This window comes from Lolium rigidum, chromosome 5 (genome assembly GCF_022539505.1).
Source record: "Lolium rigidum isolate FL_2022 chromosome 5, APGP_CSIRO_Lrig_0.1, whole genome shotgun sequence".
Lineage (NCBI taxonomy): Eukaryota > Viridiplantae > Streptophyta > Magnoliopsida > Poales > Poaceae > Lolium > Lolium rigidum.
This window is the reverse complement of record NC_061512.1, coordinates 84881638-84901884: the sequence shown is the minus strand read 5'-3', so window position 1 is coordinate 84901884 and position 20247 is coordinate 84881638. Positions and strand designations below refer to the sequence as shown.

General features: G+C 47.1%; 1 pseudogene; it reads right to left on the bottom strand.

The window, feature by feature from the left end:
• Nucleotides 1-1024: 1024 nt before the first annotated feature.
• On the bottom strand, nucleotides 1025-19341 carry LOC124656170 (annotated as a pseudogene).
• Nucleotides 19342-20247: the final 906 nt, after the last annotated feature.

The window sequence follows — 20247 nt, the reverse complement described above, 5'->3', positions numbered from 1 at the left end:
TTCCAGAAGTAAGTTGAAAGCCCATCCCCTACCCGGAAGTGAGCAAGGCTCTGAAACACCTCCTCCGCCTCTGGGTCCTTCAACCCTGGCAAGCCCTGCCATGGCCTTGTCCTGTCTGTACGTCGTAACCAGAACCATCTCACTCGCAGCGCCAAACCTTGCAACCTCAGGTCCTTTACGCCAAGGCCACCGAACTTCTTGGGTTTGCAAATGGATTTCCATGCCACAAGGCACTGGCCTCCACGGACCTCCTCCTTGCCCGCCCAAAAGAATGCTCTCATCCACTTGTTAATCTCTTCCAGCAGCCATAAAGGGGCCTCTGCAAAAGGGGCCATTTGTTTGTTGTCTAATCCTTTTTTGTTTGTTTGTTTGTTCGAGAGTGACCTATAGCCCGTCCACTAGATTTTTTTTATTTGTTTGACAGTGACTTATACCTCGTCCATTAGGTAACATGCAACTGGTCTCCCGTATTTGCTAAAAGAAAAAAATACAAGCAATTAAATCAAGCTTATATAGTTTCAACTTCATAAGCAAAAAATTGGAGAGGAAAGAAAAAGATAAATGCAAAAAAAAGAGTTATATGCATGGGAACAAATTAACCGATAAATTTGTGCGCTAATATTAGTACGAAAATATGGCAAAAAATCCTTCAAAAAAATGGCACATTGATATGCACACTTGCAAGACTTTGTGGGGGAATATGTCTATGTGCACCATAATAGGACACCAGAATTAGTCTTCTTTGTTTTCCGAGAAAACCAGAATTAGTCTTCTATTCCAGTATTATCTTTCATTTATTTGTAGAGTGGGACTTGATGATATTTTTCTGCACATATAGATACGTACAGCTAAAGGCTAGAAACTCTAACATAAATAAAAAAAATAGTTGAGTTATCTTGAATGCTTGAGATACACGTGACACACTCGATTGCTATATATTCACTGGGACATCCAGAGCAGGACTACTAATTGTTCATACACGATAACTCAAAATTATAAATTAAACACCACCTACGTCAATATATCATCGCCCTCCTGAGAGACCGGAAAACGTGTTGATGCTCGATGTTAGGTCCGGATACAACATGATGGATGGGCAAAATCCTCTGCTTTGCAACATGGACACCATGTTCACATTGAAATGTGTTGGTGCCAGCTCTGGTAGTGCCATGTCTCCATCAAGGTACTCCATGACTTGTCTCATGGCAGGTCTTGCAATGGGCAACGGATGCAAGCATAAGAGACCAAGCTTTAGCACCATGTTGGCCTCGTCATTGTCATAGTTACCTTGGAGCTTTGTATCCATTGCTTGCACGAGCGACCCATTATTCCAATGCTCAAGTACCCAATCGACCAGCATGATTTGTTTATCTTGTAAGTCTTGCTTGATTGGCCTTTGTCCACATGCAACCTCAAGAAGGAATGTGCCAAAGGCAAACACATCCGTAAGAGGAGAAGCCTTGCCCATTCGTAGCAACTCAGGGGCTAGGTAACCCATGGTGCCGACCACATGTGTGGTCTGTAGGTCGGTACCATGATCGTATAACCTGGCGAGGCCAAAATCACCGAGGCGTCCGTTCATTTCACCATCGAGGAGCACATTGCTTGCTTTTATATCTCTGTGTATGACAACCTTTTCCCACTTCTCGTGTAGATATAACAAGCCACACGCGACCCCTTTTATGACCCCAAACCTCTGGGTCCAATCTAGTGTGGGCTTGTCCTCTTCACAATGCAGATATTTATCGAGGCTGCCATTCGGCATGTACTCATACACCAGAATGAGTTCATCCTTACGCCGACAATAGCCAAGCAACTGCACAAGGTAGCGGTGTCGGAGGCGGCCAATACTAGCGACCTCATTGACGAACTCCTTCATTCCTTGCCCTGACTCATGGGATACTTTCTTCACGGCTACTTCCATTTTGGATGTTGGGAGTACTCCTTTGTACACTTTCCCAAATCCTCCTGCACCTAGGAGGCGTTTATTCTTGAATCCGTCAGTAGCATGTGTCAGCGACCAGGAGGGCGGCAAGGATGACAGCATGCAAGGAAGCTCACCAAGACCAAGGCCCAGAAGAGAAAGGCGGCCTGCTACGCGCTACGCAGGGAACGAGTGGGACACGAGGACTTGACTATGTCGCCAGCTCGCCTATAAGGAGTGTTGCGTGTGTAAGGGGAAAGACATGCGTTGTATGTTATGTTTAACCGGCGGTGCCGGAGGATCTGCTCGGGGGTGGTTGGGAGGTTAATCGAGCAAATAAACGAATTCCTGGTGTTGATCCTTGTTCCTTCCCAAGATCTCTGAGTTAGAAGTAGTTGTAGTTCACAATTGGTAATCAGAGCCTGGTCCAAAAAAAATTTCCCCAGTTCTAGATCTGGATTTCCCTACCCACAGCCACGCCACTCGCTTCTCCATTCGCCGCCGATCCGAGGTGATGGATGAGATCTCGCCGGAGTCGAGGGCTCTCTACGAGCTCTTGAAGGCCGACACAGCCGAGGAGTACGAGCGCCGCTTCGTCCACTACAAGAAGGAGGTTCTCGATGCGTTCCAGCCGTTCGTCGTCGACACCCGTGCCCAGCTCAAGACCGTCGACGCCGGTATGGCCACGCTCTCCCAGGATCTGGCGGGTGTCAAGGCTCATCTCGGCGGGGAACTTGACGCCGTCCGCACCACCCTCAGCTCCGAGATCGCGCAACTCGCAGCAGCGATCGAGGGCATCTCCCGCGCCGATTCCTCCACACGGGCGCGTGATCCCTCCGCTCCGCATCATCTCGAGCCTGGAGGAGGCACCGCCGGCCCGGATGGGCACCGCAGGACGCTCGACAGCCGGGGGACGGTATGTGTTAACCACATATCTCCTCCGGGAGGAGGTATGCGATCTGATTCCCTCCTCCCTGGATCTTCATCGTTCCGTTACGTTCCACCTCAGAATACTGACTTGCAACACTCCCCGCGCGTGGATCTGCCGCAATTTGACGGATCCAACCCCAAATTGTGGCAACGACGCTGTGAGGATTATTTCCAGCGATGGCATACACCAACAACGCTCTGGGTTTCTTCCGCATCGGATCAGTTTGTTGGGGCAGCAGCAACGTGGTTGGAATCCTATTTGCATCAACACCGTCAGTCAGTTTGGACAGAGTTTGTGGCAGCAGTGTTATCGCGATTCTGCCGTAATCAGCATGCCATTCTCGTCAGGCGTTTGATTCATATTGGGCAGATTACCACAGTGGAGGATTATGTGTCTCGATTCTCAGCTCTTATGGATCAGATCAGTGCTTATGAAGTGCATCCGGACCCCGTACACTACACCACCAAGTTCATTGACGGGCTGCAGCCCGGTGTTCGCATTCTTGTTGCTATTCAGCAACCGCGTGACCTCGACACGGCTTATTCTCTGGCGTTACTGTATGAGGAACTTGGCGAGGAATGTGGTCCTACAGTGTCTGGACCTCCATCATATTTACCACCTCGGAGGTCAGCATATTCCCCTGCAAATTCGCAAGCACCACCACCTCCACCACCAGCTCGTTGGGTTTCACCGAAGGTCGAAGCGAAGAAGAATGCTGAACACCAACAGTCAGCTACGGAGAACAAATGGCAGAGTCTCCGAGCCTATCGGAGAGCGAAGAATTTGTGCTTCACTTGTGGGGAGAAGTACAGCCGAGAACACCAATGTAAGAACACTGTGCAGCTCCACGTCGTTCAGGAAATGGTGGAATACATGCAGTCCAGTAACCAGGAAGAACTAGAGGACGCCAGTACAGAGGAAAATGAGCAAGACCCACACCTGATGATGTTGTCAGCAGCAGCCCTTGACACCTCGTTGACAGTTCCTAAAACAATGCTGCTCAAGGTTGAAATCCAAGGCCAAGTCCTTTTATTCCTTGTGGATTCGGGCAGTTCCTCTTGCTTCATCGACAGGCAGAAGGCAGAAGGAATGTGTGGCAGAATGGCACTTCCTCACACGATGAAGGTCAAGGTAGCTGGAGGAGCAAGGTTGCCTTGCTGTGAATATTTTCCATCACTCACTTGGACGGCTCAGGGAACTGAATTTCAAGATGATTTCAAGGTATTGGAATTGGGAAGCTACGATGGTATCATTGGCCTGGACTGGTTGGGAAAATACAGTCCCATGTTTACTCACTGGAGCCAAGGATGGATTGCAGTTCCAAAAGATGGCAAGCTGGTTGTTCTGCAAGGTGAAGGTGACCACCTGTGTACACATGCAATGATAGAGTTGAATTTGATCCATGAGACTCCGAAAACTGAGCCTGCTCCTATTCCATCAGAGGTTCAGGCATTGTTGGATCGGTTCAGTCCCGTGTTTGCTACACCTGAAGGGTTACCACCTAGGCGACAGTATGACCACCACATTCCCTTAATACCAGGTGCTCGGCCAATTTCCATGCGGCCATACCGAGTGGTGCCAGAATTAAAAACAGAAATAGAGAAGCAAGTTAAGGAGCTACTCGATCAGGGTGTAATTCAGCTAAGCACTAGCCCCTTTGGATCTCCAGTACTCTTGGTAAAGAAAGGAGATAAGACATGGCGCACGGTCGTCGATTACCGGCACCTCAATGCCTTGACGAGTCAAGGGTAAATATCCATTGCCAGTCATCGACGAATTACTTGATGAGCTCGCTGGTTCTCGCTGGTTCTCCAAGCTGGATTTAAAAGCTGGTTATCACCAAATTCGTCTCGCTCCAGGTGAGGAACACAAGACTGCGTTTCAGACTCACAATGGTCATTATGAGTTTCGAGTGATGGCATTTGGCTTGACTGGAGCACCGGCAACTTTTCAGCATGCTATGAATGCCACTCTGGCACCAATGCTCCGCAAATTCGCTCTAGTTTTCTTTGACGATATCTTAATCTACAGCAAGAACTACTCTGACCACCTACAGCACCTGGAAGCGGTACTGCAGATTTTACAGCGCGACCAGTGGCAAGTGAAATTGTCGAAGTGTGCCTTTGCCCAGGAGCAAGTGCATTACTTAGGACATGTGATTTCGGCAGCTGGAGTAGCAACAGACCCTGCAAAAATTCAGTCAGTTAACTCCTGGCCAGTACCCCAAAACTTGAAGGAATTGAGGGGATTCCTGGGGCTTGCAGGTTACTACAGGAAATTCATCAAACACTATGCAATTATCAGCCAGCCACTGACGCAGTTGCTGCGTAAGGGTGTTCTGTTCCTCTGGACAGGTGATGCAGAAGCAGCTTTCCAAGCTCTCAAACAAGCGCTGATCACTGCACCAGTCTTAGCTCTACCCAGTTTCACAGAGCAATTCGTCATCGAAACAGATGCATGTGATGTGGGGATTGGCGCAGTTCTGTCACAGTCAGGGCATCCCCTTGCTTATGTCAGTCGTGCTCTTGGACCTAGGAACAGGGGTTTGTCTGTGTATGAGAAGGAGTACTTGGCTATCCTTCTGGCAGTTCAGCAGTGGCGACCATATCTCCAGATTGGTGAATTCCTCATCAGAACTGATCACAAAAGCTTGTCCCACCTCACAGATCAGCGGCTCCACACCGATTGGCAACAAAAAGTTCTCACAAAGCTGATGGGTCTCCAGTACAAGATCCTCTACAAAAAGGGAATCCTTAATGCTGCAGCTGATGCCCTGTCAAGGAAGCCACCTGATAGTTCACAGCTGATGACAGTTACAACGGTGCAGCCCACCTGGCTTGCAGAAGTACAAACTAGCTACGAGGAGGACGCTCATGCTCAGAGTCTCTTACAGAAGCTGGCAATAGCGCCATTAGCAGATGAGCACTATACCCTCGACCATGGCATCCTCAGGTATCAAGGAAGGATCTGGGTTGGCAAGGATGAGCAGCTGCAGATTCGCATTATCTCAGCTTTCCATGACAGCCCACAGGGGGGACATTCTGGCTTTCCAGTCACCTATCGCCGTTTGATCGCCCTGTTCAAATGGCCCACAATGAAGCAAATGACTCGTGAATACGTGCGCTCTTGCCGTACCTGTCAACAAGCTAAGCCAGAACGCATACCGCCAGCCGGGCTCCTGCAGCCTCTACCGATTCCATCAGATCCGTGGGAAAATGCTACAATGGATTTCATCGATGGGTTGCCTACATCCAGACAATACAATTGTCTCTTGGTGGTCGTGGATAAGATTACTAAATATGCCCACTTTATTCCAGTTCGTCACCCCTACAATGCTGGCAAGATAGCGGAGGTATTTGTCGACAATATATACCGCCTCCATGGTATGCCGCAGAACCTCATTTCAGACCGTGATCCTGTTTTCACCAGCCAGTTCTTGCAGTCTGTGTTCAAGGCCACTGGCACGAACTTAAAAATGAGCACCGTTAATCATCCCGGGACAGATGGTCAAACGGAACGGGTGAATCAATCTGTTGAATGCTATCTCAGGTGTTTCATTAGTGCGCACCCGCAGCATTGGGCCAAATGGATTTCTCTTTGTGAATTCTGGTACAACACCAACTGGCATGCCTCGTTGGGTAAGTCACCTTTCGAGTTGCTGTACGGGCGCCAGCCCCGTTATTTTGGCATCACGGCTACCGATTCTATTGCCTCTGGGGATACGAATGAGTGGTTACAGGAACGGGTGGTCATTTTGAATTCAGTGAGACAGCACTTGTTAAGAATGCAGCAGCGTATGAAAGCGCAGGCTGATAAGCATCGGACAGAAAGAGAGTTCGCTGTGGGGGAAGAGGTGTTCCTGAAGCTCCAGCCTTACATCCAATCTTCTGTAGCTCGACGGACAAATCAGAAACTCGCCTTCAAGTTCTTCGGCCCTTACCAGATCACGGAGCGCGTTGGCAAAGTTGCCTACAAACTGAAGTTGCCTGAATCAAGCCGTGTTCACCCAGTGTTTCATGTGTCTCAGCTGAAACCCTGCGTTGGGCCACCACGACAGGTACTGCCCCAGCTTCCTTCTTCTGATGATCTGTTCAGATTTCCTGTTCGTATCCTCCAGCAGCGTGCGAGGCAGGTTGGACACCGAACCATAGCCCAGGTCCTTGTGCAATGGAGTGGCTTGTCGGCAGCACAGGCGACCTGGGAAGATCGTACCTCGCTCCAGCAGCAGTTCCCGGAGGCCCCTGCTTGGGGACAAGCAGGCTCTCAACAGCGGGGGATTGTCAGCGACCAGGAGGGCGGCAAGGATGACAGCATGCAAGGAAGCTCACCAAGACCAAGGCCCAGAAGAGAAAGGCGGCCTGCTACGCGCTACGCAGGGAACGAGTGGGACACGAGGACTTGACTACGTCGCCAGCTCGCCTATAAGGAGTGTTGCGTGTGTAAGGGGAAAGACATGCGTTGTATGTTATGTTTAACCGGCGGTGCCGGAGGATCTGCTCGGGGGTGGTTGGGAGGTTAATCGAGCAAATAAACGAATTCCTGGTGTTGATCCTTGTTCCTTCCCAAGATCTGTGAGTTAGAAGTAGTTGTAGTTCACAGCATGGTACAAGTCCTTGTATGAGAATCGATGTGGCCCAAAATCCACCTCCCAATCCTCAACCAGCTCAGCATACCTCAGCCGCCTCCGTACAATAAGGAAGATGGCAGTTCCCACAAGGGCGATGAACACAGCAGTGGCTATCGGAGGGACAATTTGTAGGACCTTGGAACGAGCCTTCCGATGACCATGCGGCAGCTTTGGCAAATTTGTGATGTTGATGGCTGGAGCCGGACCATCCATGCCAAAGCTCCAACCAAGCACGTAGTATTGTGTGTTGACTGGGCCAGTCGAACCTGACAAACCCACATAAGATGGGTCCTTGAGCACATCGGAGAGATTGGTGGTGGTTGATAACAATGGCTTCCGAGGTTTGGCCGCACCAAAGGGAGCCAATGTCGAATTGACATGTGTGGTCTTTGCATCATATTCGACCCATAGTTGCATTGGCTCCCCACTATTCAGTATTAAGTTGGTGAACGTACCAGTGTTGTCATCATAGAAACCAGCCGTGTGAGCTTGTATGGAGAAAAGGCTGTTGATATCGATGCCAATATGGTTGCTGTCCATGTCCCTGAACTCCCCGTTCTTGAAAGTGTCGATCTCAACCGCAAATATGTGGTTGTCAGGTCTGCCATCTGTTGAGTCGTTGAAGAGGCCGAGAAACCCGCCCGAGAAGGTGCTTGAGAAGTTGTTCCTGGCGGCGATGAAGAAGGTCATGCCGTCGACGCTTGATTCGATGAATTCTGATTGGACACCGAAAACCAAAGAGACCGAGAAGGATCGGACCACGCCATTGGGGGACTTGCGGAAAAGCAAGGGATCCCGGTGGAACGCATAGCCTCTAACATCGGAGACGTTGGTCAGCTGGAGGAGCCCGTCTGGCCGGACCATGGCGACGCCATCGAGGGTGACATCGGCCCCGTTGAAGCCAGAGTAGATGAACGACTGCGCCTGAGGGTTGTAGAAAGCCCAAGGTTTGGGCCAAGGGAGAGGATAAGGCACACGTAGACAAGGATGCACGGATGCCGCTTGGCAGCCATGCCTATAGCTTGGAACTTGTAACAAGGTAGATGGAAGTGGAACTGAAGAGTGCGTAAGATGTGCACCGTTCTTTGCAGCTATCGGTTGCCGCGTCAGTACAGTCATCTTTTTCCAGCATCGGGTGGATGGAGAGGCCGAGCTATGCGAGCTCGTCAAAGTCAGATCTTTCGTGGACCGATATTTTCAGTCTGAAAGCATGGCCTGTTCATGTCACAAGGATGACTTTTCTTCGAGTTTCAGCTTTCACATAGGAGACCGCAATACTTTTACCTTAAAAACGAGATTACAATATTTCAAGTTGGTTGGTCCAAAAATTACGACGACCTCTACACACACTGACTGACTGCACACACGCACATCATTTTCGGCAGCGCGGTAGAAGAAACAAATAGTCCCTCCAGTTTTATTTACCCTGTGTTTTGGTTTTAGTCAAAGTTAAAGTTTCTAAAATTTAATTAAAGATATAGCAAAAAGTATCAACATCTATAAATGCATATTTACATAATATAAAAATACATTTCAAGATGATTCCAGTGGTACTAATTTTGTATTTTAGATATTAATAATTTTTCTATATTTGTAGACAATTCTTTTTCCTAAAATTTGAATTTAACTAAAGCTAGAACACAGGGAAATTACAAATGGAAGGAGTACATAACATATTGCGCGTGATTTAAGACATGGCGGTCGGGCGACCACACCCTCAGGACCCAAGTGAAGCAAATACCCGCACAAAACAAGTAGTAGGACGCCTTAGGAAAACAACCCAATGACCACCTCCGAACCTAGGCGCGCCTCACAATTCTCTCCATCGACGAAGAAATGTGTTTTGCCTATCTTCATTGATCTAGCCGAACTATAGAGTTTCGAGAGGCTCCACCGGCGAACTCCAATGAAAGAAGTGCCGCAGATTACCGGATCGGGTGGTATTCGGTCGCACGCAACCATACTTTTCCTGGCCTTTTGGTTTCAGAAGGAGTGATGTGAAGCTCTATGATCTGTTCTCATTGTGGCACATGTCTTTATTTCCAGTGGTGAAGTCAGTCGCTGAAAATGGCATGGAAGCCGACATCTGAGGGCTTGTAATGGTGGTTTGCATCCTTGTGACAATGAGGTTTTGCATTGGTGATTTGTGACTTAGAGCAGCGGCATCGGCAAATGGGGGCGACAGCATAGGATAAATTCTAAATTTGCAGGGTAATACCCAAGGTATGACCATAATTCGTTGTGCCTGGCAATTGAATTGTCGAAGGCATCGTTTTGTGAGAGCTAGTCTATCGATGGAGAATAAGCCCATACTCCGGGGACTCCTTCTAGGTGAAAACGTATGATCAATGATCATTGCGACAACGGTGCTTGTGGACTGTTCCTATCTTGGAGGCATCACTTTTGGAGAAAATGAATTCTGATGTTGTCTTGGTGGTGTTTCGTCTTCTACAAGAAACAAATAATTGTAGCGGAATTTTTCCTTTCTGTAATTCCTCTTTCTTTTTTGGCTGTATCCATCCATATTTTCACTAGGGCACTGCGTTGTTTCAGATGCTGGGTGTAATTGGTATCTTCGCGATATTAATGTATTCCCGTTGTCAGAAAAAATGGTGTGGGTCCTTCAGGTCAAGCGGATCTTGATGCCAACGATGTAGTGTTGCAAGTGGCGTTTGAAGTCATGGATGAGGAAGGTCCATCTCGTCCTGCCTCACCGGATCGCCCGCTTTTGAACAATATACGCAGAGTTAGAGTCATCTTGAGAGTTTAGGTCATAATGTCAAGAACACACCTACCTCAATATATACATGGGTATTGTGGTCATATTATTTACTTACAAAATTCTTCTTTTCTTGAAAATTGCATATTGACGCATTGATCATACCGAAGTTATATGAAATCTACTCCCTCCGTTCCTTTCTAATTGACTCAAATTTAGTACAAACTTGTACTAAATCCGAGTCAATTAAAAAAGAACGGAGGGAGTACTAATTTGTGTTAATGCTAATTTTTGTATGGCCAGTACAAACTAATAATCTCTAGAAGACTTGGTATTTCGCATTGGAAATGGAAATATATATTGATATAATTATACCATACAGATAGACCATATTAGCCATATTAAACACGAGTTTGTTTAAGTTTGTGTGTTTCAACATTTCTCCACATAAAAGATTATAGTTTATCATTTCAATTCTCGTGATAACTATTCTCATTCGGTTTTCAAATTAGCAATATCTGTAGCAAAACAATGCACTTGGTAAACTGTAGGATACTTGCGTTAGTAAAAACTACAATGTAGACCAGGCTTTGCGCCGTAACTGGAATCAATGGCTCTAAATAACATAGCTTCTTTCCACAATTATTTCTGACTGTTTTAACAACTTTTGTCAGTAAAAGGTTCGTTGCCAATCTGTAGTAACGTGTGGGGTATCATCTAGTAAATAACATGGCCACGCCAAAACGATTAGGCCACGCCAAATCTCTAGACAATGGTTGAGCAAGAAAACAACTAGAAGTCCACCATATTGGTAGGTACAACAAAAAATGAAGATCAGACCTACTGTTGTCGGGCTTTACATCGGCATGTCACCAGTATGTGCCGCGGAGGGCGCCGATAGGACTATCGCGACGATCATTTTTTCGGGCGTCGCCGAGATTGCTTACGATCCATCGGCGGACTTATGTTTTTGCGTGACATATAGAGTTGCGGTTACATGCATTTTTCCATTAGTGAATGCTCATTTGTAATTATTGGTGTACTATATAGTAACATGATAGCTAAGGAAATAATAACCATGGATATTTAACTGAAGCATGTAGTATTTATCTTAAATGTCCAGTGCTTAATCGGGTCAAAGGATTTTATTGAAATTGTAGAGTATTCCAATCCACAAACATTTTAAATGTATCAACCAATACTCATGTCCTACCTTTTATAGCACACGTGTTCAACCTTTGATGGATATGAAGACGTATTCTTTTTGGGTTTATTTAGGAGGGAGCCAAATCGGCGAATTTCCCTCTGTTTTTTTAATATTTGCAAACAGTCAAGTTCTGTAGTAGATATTTGATTCTCATTTTTTTGGAAAAAAAATTCAATCTCTGTTATAACTATATCTGAGTTCGTATTTAGTTTAGAAATATGGTAATGAGAGGGCTAAAGGTATTCTTGGTTTGTTTGATCCGGTACACCTACCATTTAGTCCATGTATTGAATATTATTGTTTGTGCAAATGTCTACTTGTTTTGTAAGCCACCATCACAAAATTACTTTGTAATATTTCATTATTTTTCTAGATGAAATAACACTTTTAGATAAATGGAATATATTAATACCATATAGATAACAATTGCACCTTTCCTACAAAACATCATGATGTTAAGAGCTAGTTGAGACATCAGTAATGCACATAACCCAAAAAAAATCACGGAGGATGAAATAGTATGGCCCTACCAAAGCGATTAGTGACTCGCAACAAGGGAAACAATAACCACCAATGGAAACACTTGGACTGCGGAAAATAATCTCCAATAATGGCATCTATAGGGTAAAATAAATGCACTAGTGCCACCATCGACATGATATTAAATTGATGCACTAGCCAGTTATCCTAAAAGTCTAAACTGATAGAAAGGATTAGGCAATATATTGTACTTTTAACACTCCTCTCAGGTCTAGGCAGGTGGAATTTGTTTCACTGTTCTAAGACATGGATTAGGGTCACCGCAGATATTTATTTTAACACTTTGTTGGCATGTATTTGACCTCAAGACATCTGGCTCTGATATCATATTAAATTGATGCACTAGTCGGTTATCCTAACAGCCCGCATTGATCGGAAGGGCTAGACAATAATATACTCCACCCGTCTCAAAAAACTTGCTTTAGATTTATCAAAAATTAGATGTATCTATATATTATCTAGTACTCCGTATGTAGATATAGACAAATCTCAGATGAGTGTGGCATTTTAGAGGCCGAGCTACATGTAGCTCTTTATTTTCAAACACTTAAAATTTATATTTTAATGTTTCAAAAAAATATGAAACAAAATTCTAGAGGTAGCTACTGATGCAAGATACAATGGTGTAAAATCTCAATGCAAAATAATTTGTATTCTAGGCTACATAAAATTGACAAAATCTGACATATTTTATAGTCCTGAAATGTACAATATTCACTATAAAATTTGTCGGAATTTGTTATTTTTGTGCATCCTAGAATATGAAATAGTTTATATTGAGATTTTACCTCATTACAGTATACATCATTAGCTATATTTAGAATTTTTATTCAAATTTTTTGAAACTTTAAATCACAAATTGTAAGTGTTTACAAATAAAGGGCTACATGTAGTTCAGTCTCCGCTTGAAGTTTTCCAATCTCAGACAAGTTTCATAGGACGAAGGGAGTATTATATTTCTGACACATGAGAAAATGGGTTTCACCCATGAGGAAGTTTGGAAAATCTCTAGATAATGCCTTCAACAACAAAACAATTAGAAGTCCACTATTGATAGGTGTACTACCAATGAGGATCGTACCTAGCGTTTTCAGCCATAAAATCGAGACTCATACTCGAGGAGCACCACCAAAATTAAAAGAATATTTCTTTTTTGAAAAGGATGCAAAACCCGCGGGCAGGTCTCTATTTTGTATTTGTTTCGGTCTTTAATGTGTTGTTTTATATGTTGACGAGGTATAGACAACATATAATCATTTTATGTAGAGATAGTAATTTGAAAAAGGTGCTAAAACAGGAACTGCGAGTGCTAAGGCGTCATCAAAGATATACGAGCAGGGCTAAAAGCCGTGAGATGTTTACAAAGGGCACTTAGTAAGTGTTAGAAGAATATGCGTGTTGTATTACCAGGGGGCCAAAGGCCACAATATATAGTACATGTACAGGTGCAAATATGCAGGAAGCTTCATGCACTAGCCACTTGAACCAAAAGTCCGAACTGATGGAAAGGGCTAGGCAATCTACTTGTACACTTCACAACACCCCCACTCGCGTGTGAGGGGAGAAGAGAGTCAACACGTGAAAGAAGAAGAGCACACCGAAACACAGCGGTGGCTAAAGAGGGGGGCAACAGCAATTTTTAGGCTTAATTGCGAAAACCATGTAAGAGGGGGGCAACAACAATTTTTAGGCTTAATTGCGAAAACCAGGATTTGAACTCGAGACCTGGGGCTCTGATACCATGTTAGAAGAATATGCGTGTTGTATTACCAGGGGGCCAAAGGCCACAATATATAGTACATGTACAGGTGCAAATATGCAGGAAGCCCCCTAACATATGGGGAAACTACAATATACAGATATATACTCTAACAGTAAGCAGGACATGTATACATACAGTATACACGTGGTTCATATCAACCCATAAATCTAGAAAGAAACAATTAGTTGCACACATATTTTGGAATTTACGGCCGGAACCACACAAACTAGCAAAGGGCTGAGCAGATTGGAGATGCAACAAACAAGGGCCCTGATCTTACCAGGATTCATCTTCCACCTGACAGGATTGATGCCGTCATGGAGGAAGGACATGTCATGATGTACGGGTCAAACCCTTCCCTTTGCATCACAGCGAGCATCTCGAAGGTGTTGTGTATTGGTGTCAGCTCTGGCGATGTCCTGGCACAGTCAAGGTATTGGATGACTTGGCGCATGGTAGGTCTTGCATCCATGAATGGGTGCGAGCATAATAGCCCTACCTTGAGAGCTAAGTGAACTTCATTTACATCATAGTCACCAGGGAGTTTACTATCCACAATCTCACTGAGTGATTTATTGTGCCAATGCTGAAGCACCCGATCAACTAACATGGGGTGTTCTTCCCGTATATCTTGCTCAATTGGCCTTTGTCCACAAACGACTTCAAGAATGAATATGCCAAATGCGAACACATCGATAAGAGGAGTTAACTTTCCGGTGCACGCTAGCTCAGGAGCTAGGTATCCTACTGTGCCAGCCACATGTGTGCTCCGCGGATCTGTGCCATGGTCATACAGCCGTGATAGACCAAAATCACCTAGTCGGGCATTCATTTCCCGATCGAGCAGCACATTGCTTGCCTTGACATCTCTATGAATAACAACCTTCTCCCACTCCTCGTGAAGGTAGAGTAATCCAGAGGCAACACCTCTGATGATCCGAAACCTTTGAGCCCAATTCAGAGTAGGGAGCCCTGTGTTGTCCCGGTGATACAAATACTTGTCGAGGCTTCCATTTGGCATGCACTCGTACACCAAAAACAGTTGGCCTTTTCTCCGGCAATAGCCGAGTAATTGCACCAAATTATTGTGTTGAAGCCGTCCAATACTGACTACTTCGGCGATGAACTCCTTCATGCCCTGCTTGGAGTCGTGAGACACCCTCTTCACGGCTATTTCCAGTTTAGATTTTGGCAGCACACCTTTGTACACCCTTCCGAATCCCCCAACCCCTAGTAGGTTATTGCTCTTGAATCCTTGTGTTGCATAGTACAGATCCTTGTATGAGAACCTGTGAGGCCCGAACTCGACCTCCCAATCTTCCCGTAGCTCGGCGTACCTCCTATGCCTTCGCACCAGTAGGAATCAAGGTTTAAAATTGCGTGCTAAATGAAATAGCGTCGGTCTCCTTCAAACGCTATGGACGCTATATCGTGCTAATTGCGTGCTATATTTCAAATAGCGTCTTGAAAAAAATATTAAATATAGTCCAAAAATAAAGGATTTCGCTAAAAAGGTTGGATATTTAGTCAAAAAATGACTGAATCATACATACATATCCACATACAACAAATATATCTCTAATTTTTCATAAGGCTAACATCAGTATTCCACAAGGCAACAATATAGTATAAATTATTTATTAAGAATCATCAGCATTAGCGATATTAAGTTCTAATCTAGAAGAGGAACAACATATTGCACTTTATCACCACGAAAAAGTGAAAGTAACTTTGCTTGAAGAAATAGCGCGCTAACGCTATGAAGTTTCAGCACGATATATCATGCTATTTCACAAATAGCGCCATAGCAAGAAAAATTACTAAAATTTAGCGTAGACCCTCTAAATATGCTATTGCGTGGTATTAGCGGAGAAATAGCGCGCTATTTTAAACCTTGGTAGGAATATAGTAATTCCCACGGCGAGGACAAACGAGGCTGTTGCTAATGGTAATACTATCTCCGGGACCTTGGACCGAGGCTTGGGGCCGACACGAGGAAGCTTTGGCAGTCTGCTGATGTCGATAGCCGGCGCAGGTCTATCCATGCCGAAGCTCAAGCCAAGTATGTAATGCCCGCTGCCGTCCATGCCCGCTGCAGAACCGAAGCCAAGGTATGCCTCCTCGGTGAACACTGTTGAGAGGTCCTAGATGGCCGAGATAAGTGGCCTTGCTGGTTTGTCCATCCCCAGTGGAGACATGGTCACGTTGATTTGTGCCGACTCCTCCCCTCCGTAATCTATCCAGACTTGCAACCCCTCGCCGCCGGTGAGGTTCAAGTTGTTGAAGGAGCCTGTTTTGTCGTCGTAAAAGCCAGCAGTGTGGGACTGGATGGAAATGGCACTGTTGATGTCGATGCCAACATGATTGGCATCCACGTCCCGTAGTTCCATGTTTATGACGGTGTCGAACTCGACGGCGAATATGTGGTTGCTGGAGTTGCCCTGGTTCTCGGAGTTGAAGACGCCGAAATACTGAAAAAGAAGAGCGGAGGAGAAATCCATGGTCTTGGCAATGAAGAAGGCCATGCCTTGGCTGGATCGGTAGTTGGGGTGGATGGCGAGCACAAAGGAGACGGCGAAAGGTTTCACCGTACCGTTGGTGGAATCGAGGAAGCGCAGCGGAGCAGGGTAGAAGGCATAGCAGCCGGATTCGGGGTACGGTGGTCCGTCCCTCGTACCGGATTCAATGAACCGGAAACGGATTCGGAAACGCCCCAGGATTCGGTCAAAATCGCAGCGGATTCGCGTTTCGGGATCGTCCCAGGTTCATCAATTCGGTGGAGAACGGTGAGACAAAAATTCTCCTTCCGCAAATCGTATTTACTCCAAGCTAGAGTTCTGTTGAAGGTACATGATGATTCATGAGTTGGTCTCTTGATGAAACTTGGAAGACGACTGTCACTTGGATGCTGCTACTAAGTTTGCTTGCTGCGAATTTTAATCAATCTTAGTCATATATGTTCCAGTACTCGAATTATCTATCTATCTTAGTCATATATGCTGCTACTGGGAAGATGCCTGATTCAGGTTTCCTTGTTTGTGTTATAATTGAGATGCACAATAAACGAAGAACGAAAAGTAAAACACTGCAGGGGACACGAGATTTTAACGTGGAAAACCCTTGCAACACACAAGGGAAAAACCACGGGCGCCAGCCAGCAAAACTTCACTATTTCGGTGGTGTTTACAAACGCCGTGGGTGTACAATGATGCGATGATAACCCTAGCGGCGGCTTACAGGGAATATAAATAGGCGGTGGGGCCTCGCTCCGCTCGTCAGAAGTTAGCCTCCCTTTAGTATATGAATTTGGATCACAAAATAACAGTTTGTTGATCTAGTTCAGATTTGTTGCGTATATGAACTCGAGTTATCTATTATTTTATCTTGGTCAAGCATATGTAAACTTTATCTGAATATCAACTAGGATAGGTTCACGTTTCCCGTACTACATTACCGTACCGGGTTCACCGTACCGAAACGATTCGGTTCGCGTCCCCGACGTATAAGATTCGATCTAGAGATGTGTACCCCTAGTGTTTCCTATTTTTTTCATCCTCTGATTCCCGTCCCCCGTTTCCGTCCCCCGTACCCTTCGTACCGGAAACATGGCAGCTATGGTAGAAGGCATGGCCTGTGAGCCTCTGGTGGGCGTTGGTTAGGTCCAGTAGGCCGTCTGGGGTGATTGTGGCTACGCCGTCGATGGTGATGTTAGCTCCGGCGAAGCCCGAGTAGACGAACTGGTCAACGCCGGCAGCGAAGACCACTGGTATGTTAAGGACAACAAAAAGGAAATTTAGCAGTAGCATCGACATGATGATGAGTTGGATATGAATCTGCTGGCGATGCAAAACTTGACTTATTTTGCTCAGGAACTCAGCGGGCGTTTATACTAGTCTGCAGCGCGCTGAGCTATGCATGGATGTCTTTGCTTGGCAACACAACTATGGTGACTTGTCAAAATCGGCACGAATCATTTGATTTCTCCTCCGTCAGGTCTCGTCATAAACGTACGTGGAGATTAATTTCAGTTATTTCTTTGCCAAATTCAGTGCGACCACACAACAAGTAGTCTAGCTTTCTCCGACGTTCATACTAGTGTGCAGACTTGACAAAATTGGCACGAACCATTGTTTCATCCTTGGTCAGCAAAGTGGACAAAGCCGGCAGCGAAGACTGGTAGTGATAGGTTAAGGACAACGAAAAGGAGACTTATCAGTAGCATTGACATGATGGTGGGCCTGAGGTTTGATATTGATCTGCCGGCGAAACAAACTTGCCCTCTTTTGCTCACGAACTTGGAGCATCTTCATTCGGTCCCCCAAAACGGCTTTAGGGGGCACCAAAGGCCAAAAAACCGCCCTGTCAGGCCGCCGAAACTCGTTTTTGGGCCGGCAAATGCGTTTTCTTTCACCGGCACCCCCGCCGAACTCAACCCACGGAGGGGGTAGCGGCGGGGCTAGCAGAAGCGGAAGCAACGGCCGCATGCAGCCGGCCCAACCTGGAAGCGTTCGAAGATCGTCGTCCTCGACACCTCGTTACATATACCGCGGTAATCGTGCATGTCCCTGTATAGGCAAACTGCCGCGTCCCATCGGTGAATGCCGTTAGCGTTATAGCAAGCCATGCGTAAGGCTTCTCGCGCCTTCCTCCGCCATAGATAAGCTGGTTCCCGCTAGCCCCTCGCCATTGCCGTTGCTCTACTCGCCAAGAAACCCCCCGCGACACGCGCAAGCATCCCACACCGAAACCCTAGCGATGGCGTCGCGATACGAAGGAGATGGCGCGGCGGCGAACGTCTTTCGTCGGCTCCCCCTCCACGACTAGGAGGCACGCCTCCTCTACAAGGCGGGGTACATGGCCCCGCTGGACATGAGCTGCCCCAGTGAAGAGTGGCGCCTCAGCACCAACGACACCCTGATCCCGCCACCTCCGCAAGGCGCCAGCAGTAAGGCGGAGATCACACGTGTGTGGGAACGCCGGCCTCCCTGAAGCTCGCCGGGCAATGCCGTAGTGGGCACTCGACAAAGAAGCGACGTGGGAAGCGTGCTCCACGAGCAGGAGCTAGCTGACTACGACGGCGACGACGTCCCTCCCCCCACCAAGAACAAGAACGCCGAGGCGTGGTGCCGTTGGTAGGGCACCTCGGGAAGGACGCTGGCGGTCATCCTTGAGAACATCCATGCGGGGAACTCCCAACCGCTTTGTTTCTTGCCACCGCCTGACCACCGTTGGACGCCACGGAGGATGATGGCGTTCGGCGCGACGAGGAACTCATTGTCGTCTTCCTCCGTGCTGAGGGGCACGTCCTCCACCTCGGTGGCGTCTTCAGCGGCATCCTCCCGCCGCCGCCCTGTCGTCAAACTAGAGGAGCTCGACGAGTTTTTGCCGCCGAGGAAGCGGACGTGCGGTGCCAGCCGCAGACCGCGGGCTCCCTGCTGGCCTTCGCCTCGGTGCACTCACAGGACACCGCCACTCAGATCGCCCGTTGGTCGAACGACGACCCAGAGGAGTTCCAGGGCAGAACATGGCGATGTGCGCCTGCTTCGAGGACATGCCGCCGACATCCCTGGACTTCACGCTCACTAGGTCTAGGCGTGAAGCAGGAGAAATGTCGAAAGGTGTAGCAGTCATGCCTGCTCGAACTCATCGTCAACATCGATGACGTCGATGGCGTGTAGTGCCCAAGGCAGGGCGACCCCAGCCAAGGTAACAGCCACGGTGGAGACAACGGTCAGGGCAGCAGCGGGGACGCCGGCGGCTAGCTGCAGCTGAACAACGACGACGACACCGAGGACGAAAACGACACGGTCTTCTACTGCCGCCACAGATGGTAGATCTACTGCTGCCACGGATGGTAGAGCTACCGCCGCCACTAATTTATGTTTTTTTAAATATTCAGAAATTCGCATATATATGAACTACATTCGTCTAATTTCGACGGTTCGTTAAATTCGACTGAATTTTGACTATTTTCAATTGACCTTGGTGCCCGCAGCTGCAAAACTCCCCCCCCCCCCCCACCCTATAAAATTCACAGCGCCGCCCCCTCCCAATCGGCCAGCAAAATGGCTTTGCCGGAGGCGAAAACGGGGGGGGGGAGTGGTGAACAAACCAACAACTAACTACGGTTTAGGTTGGCACCAGCACAAAACGCATACTAGTTCTCATGGTGGAAGAATATATTATGAACTACGTAATACACAAGAGGGTTTTTCACAGCTCGACAATGACGAGTTCGTCGCGTGTCAGTATGACGCTGTGAATTTTACACCCCAACTTAGTCTCGGACTCCTCCTTTTCTCCCGGAGATACCACACCACACCAGTCCCGCGCTCGCGGCAAGACGAGCGACGGATTGAGGAGTTGTGAGGAGCAGCGCAGCGATTCCAAGAGCGGTGAGCACCTCCCCGGCGCTCCACAAGAGGGATCGTCTAGTGGACTCAAGAAGAGGTTGAGAAGGCTTACTTATAGCCTGTAGGAGAGATCCAGCCGTCATGAGTCCACACGGCAACCAAATAGGGCCGAGCTTGTGCAGGA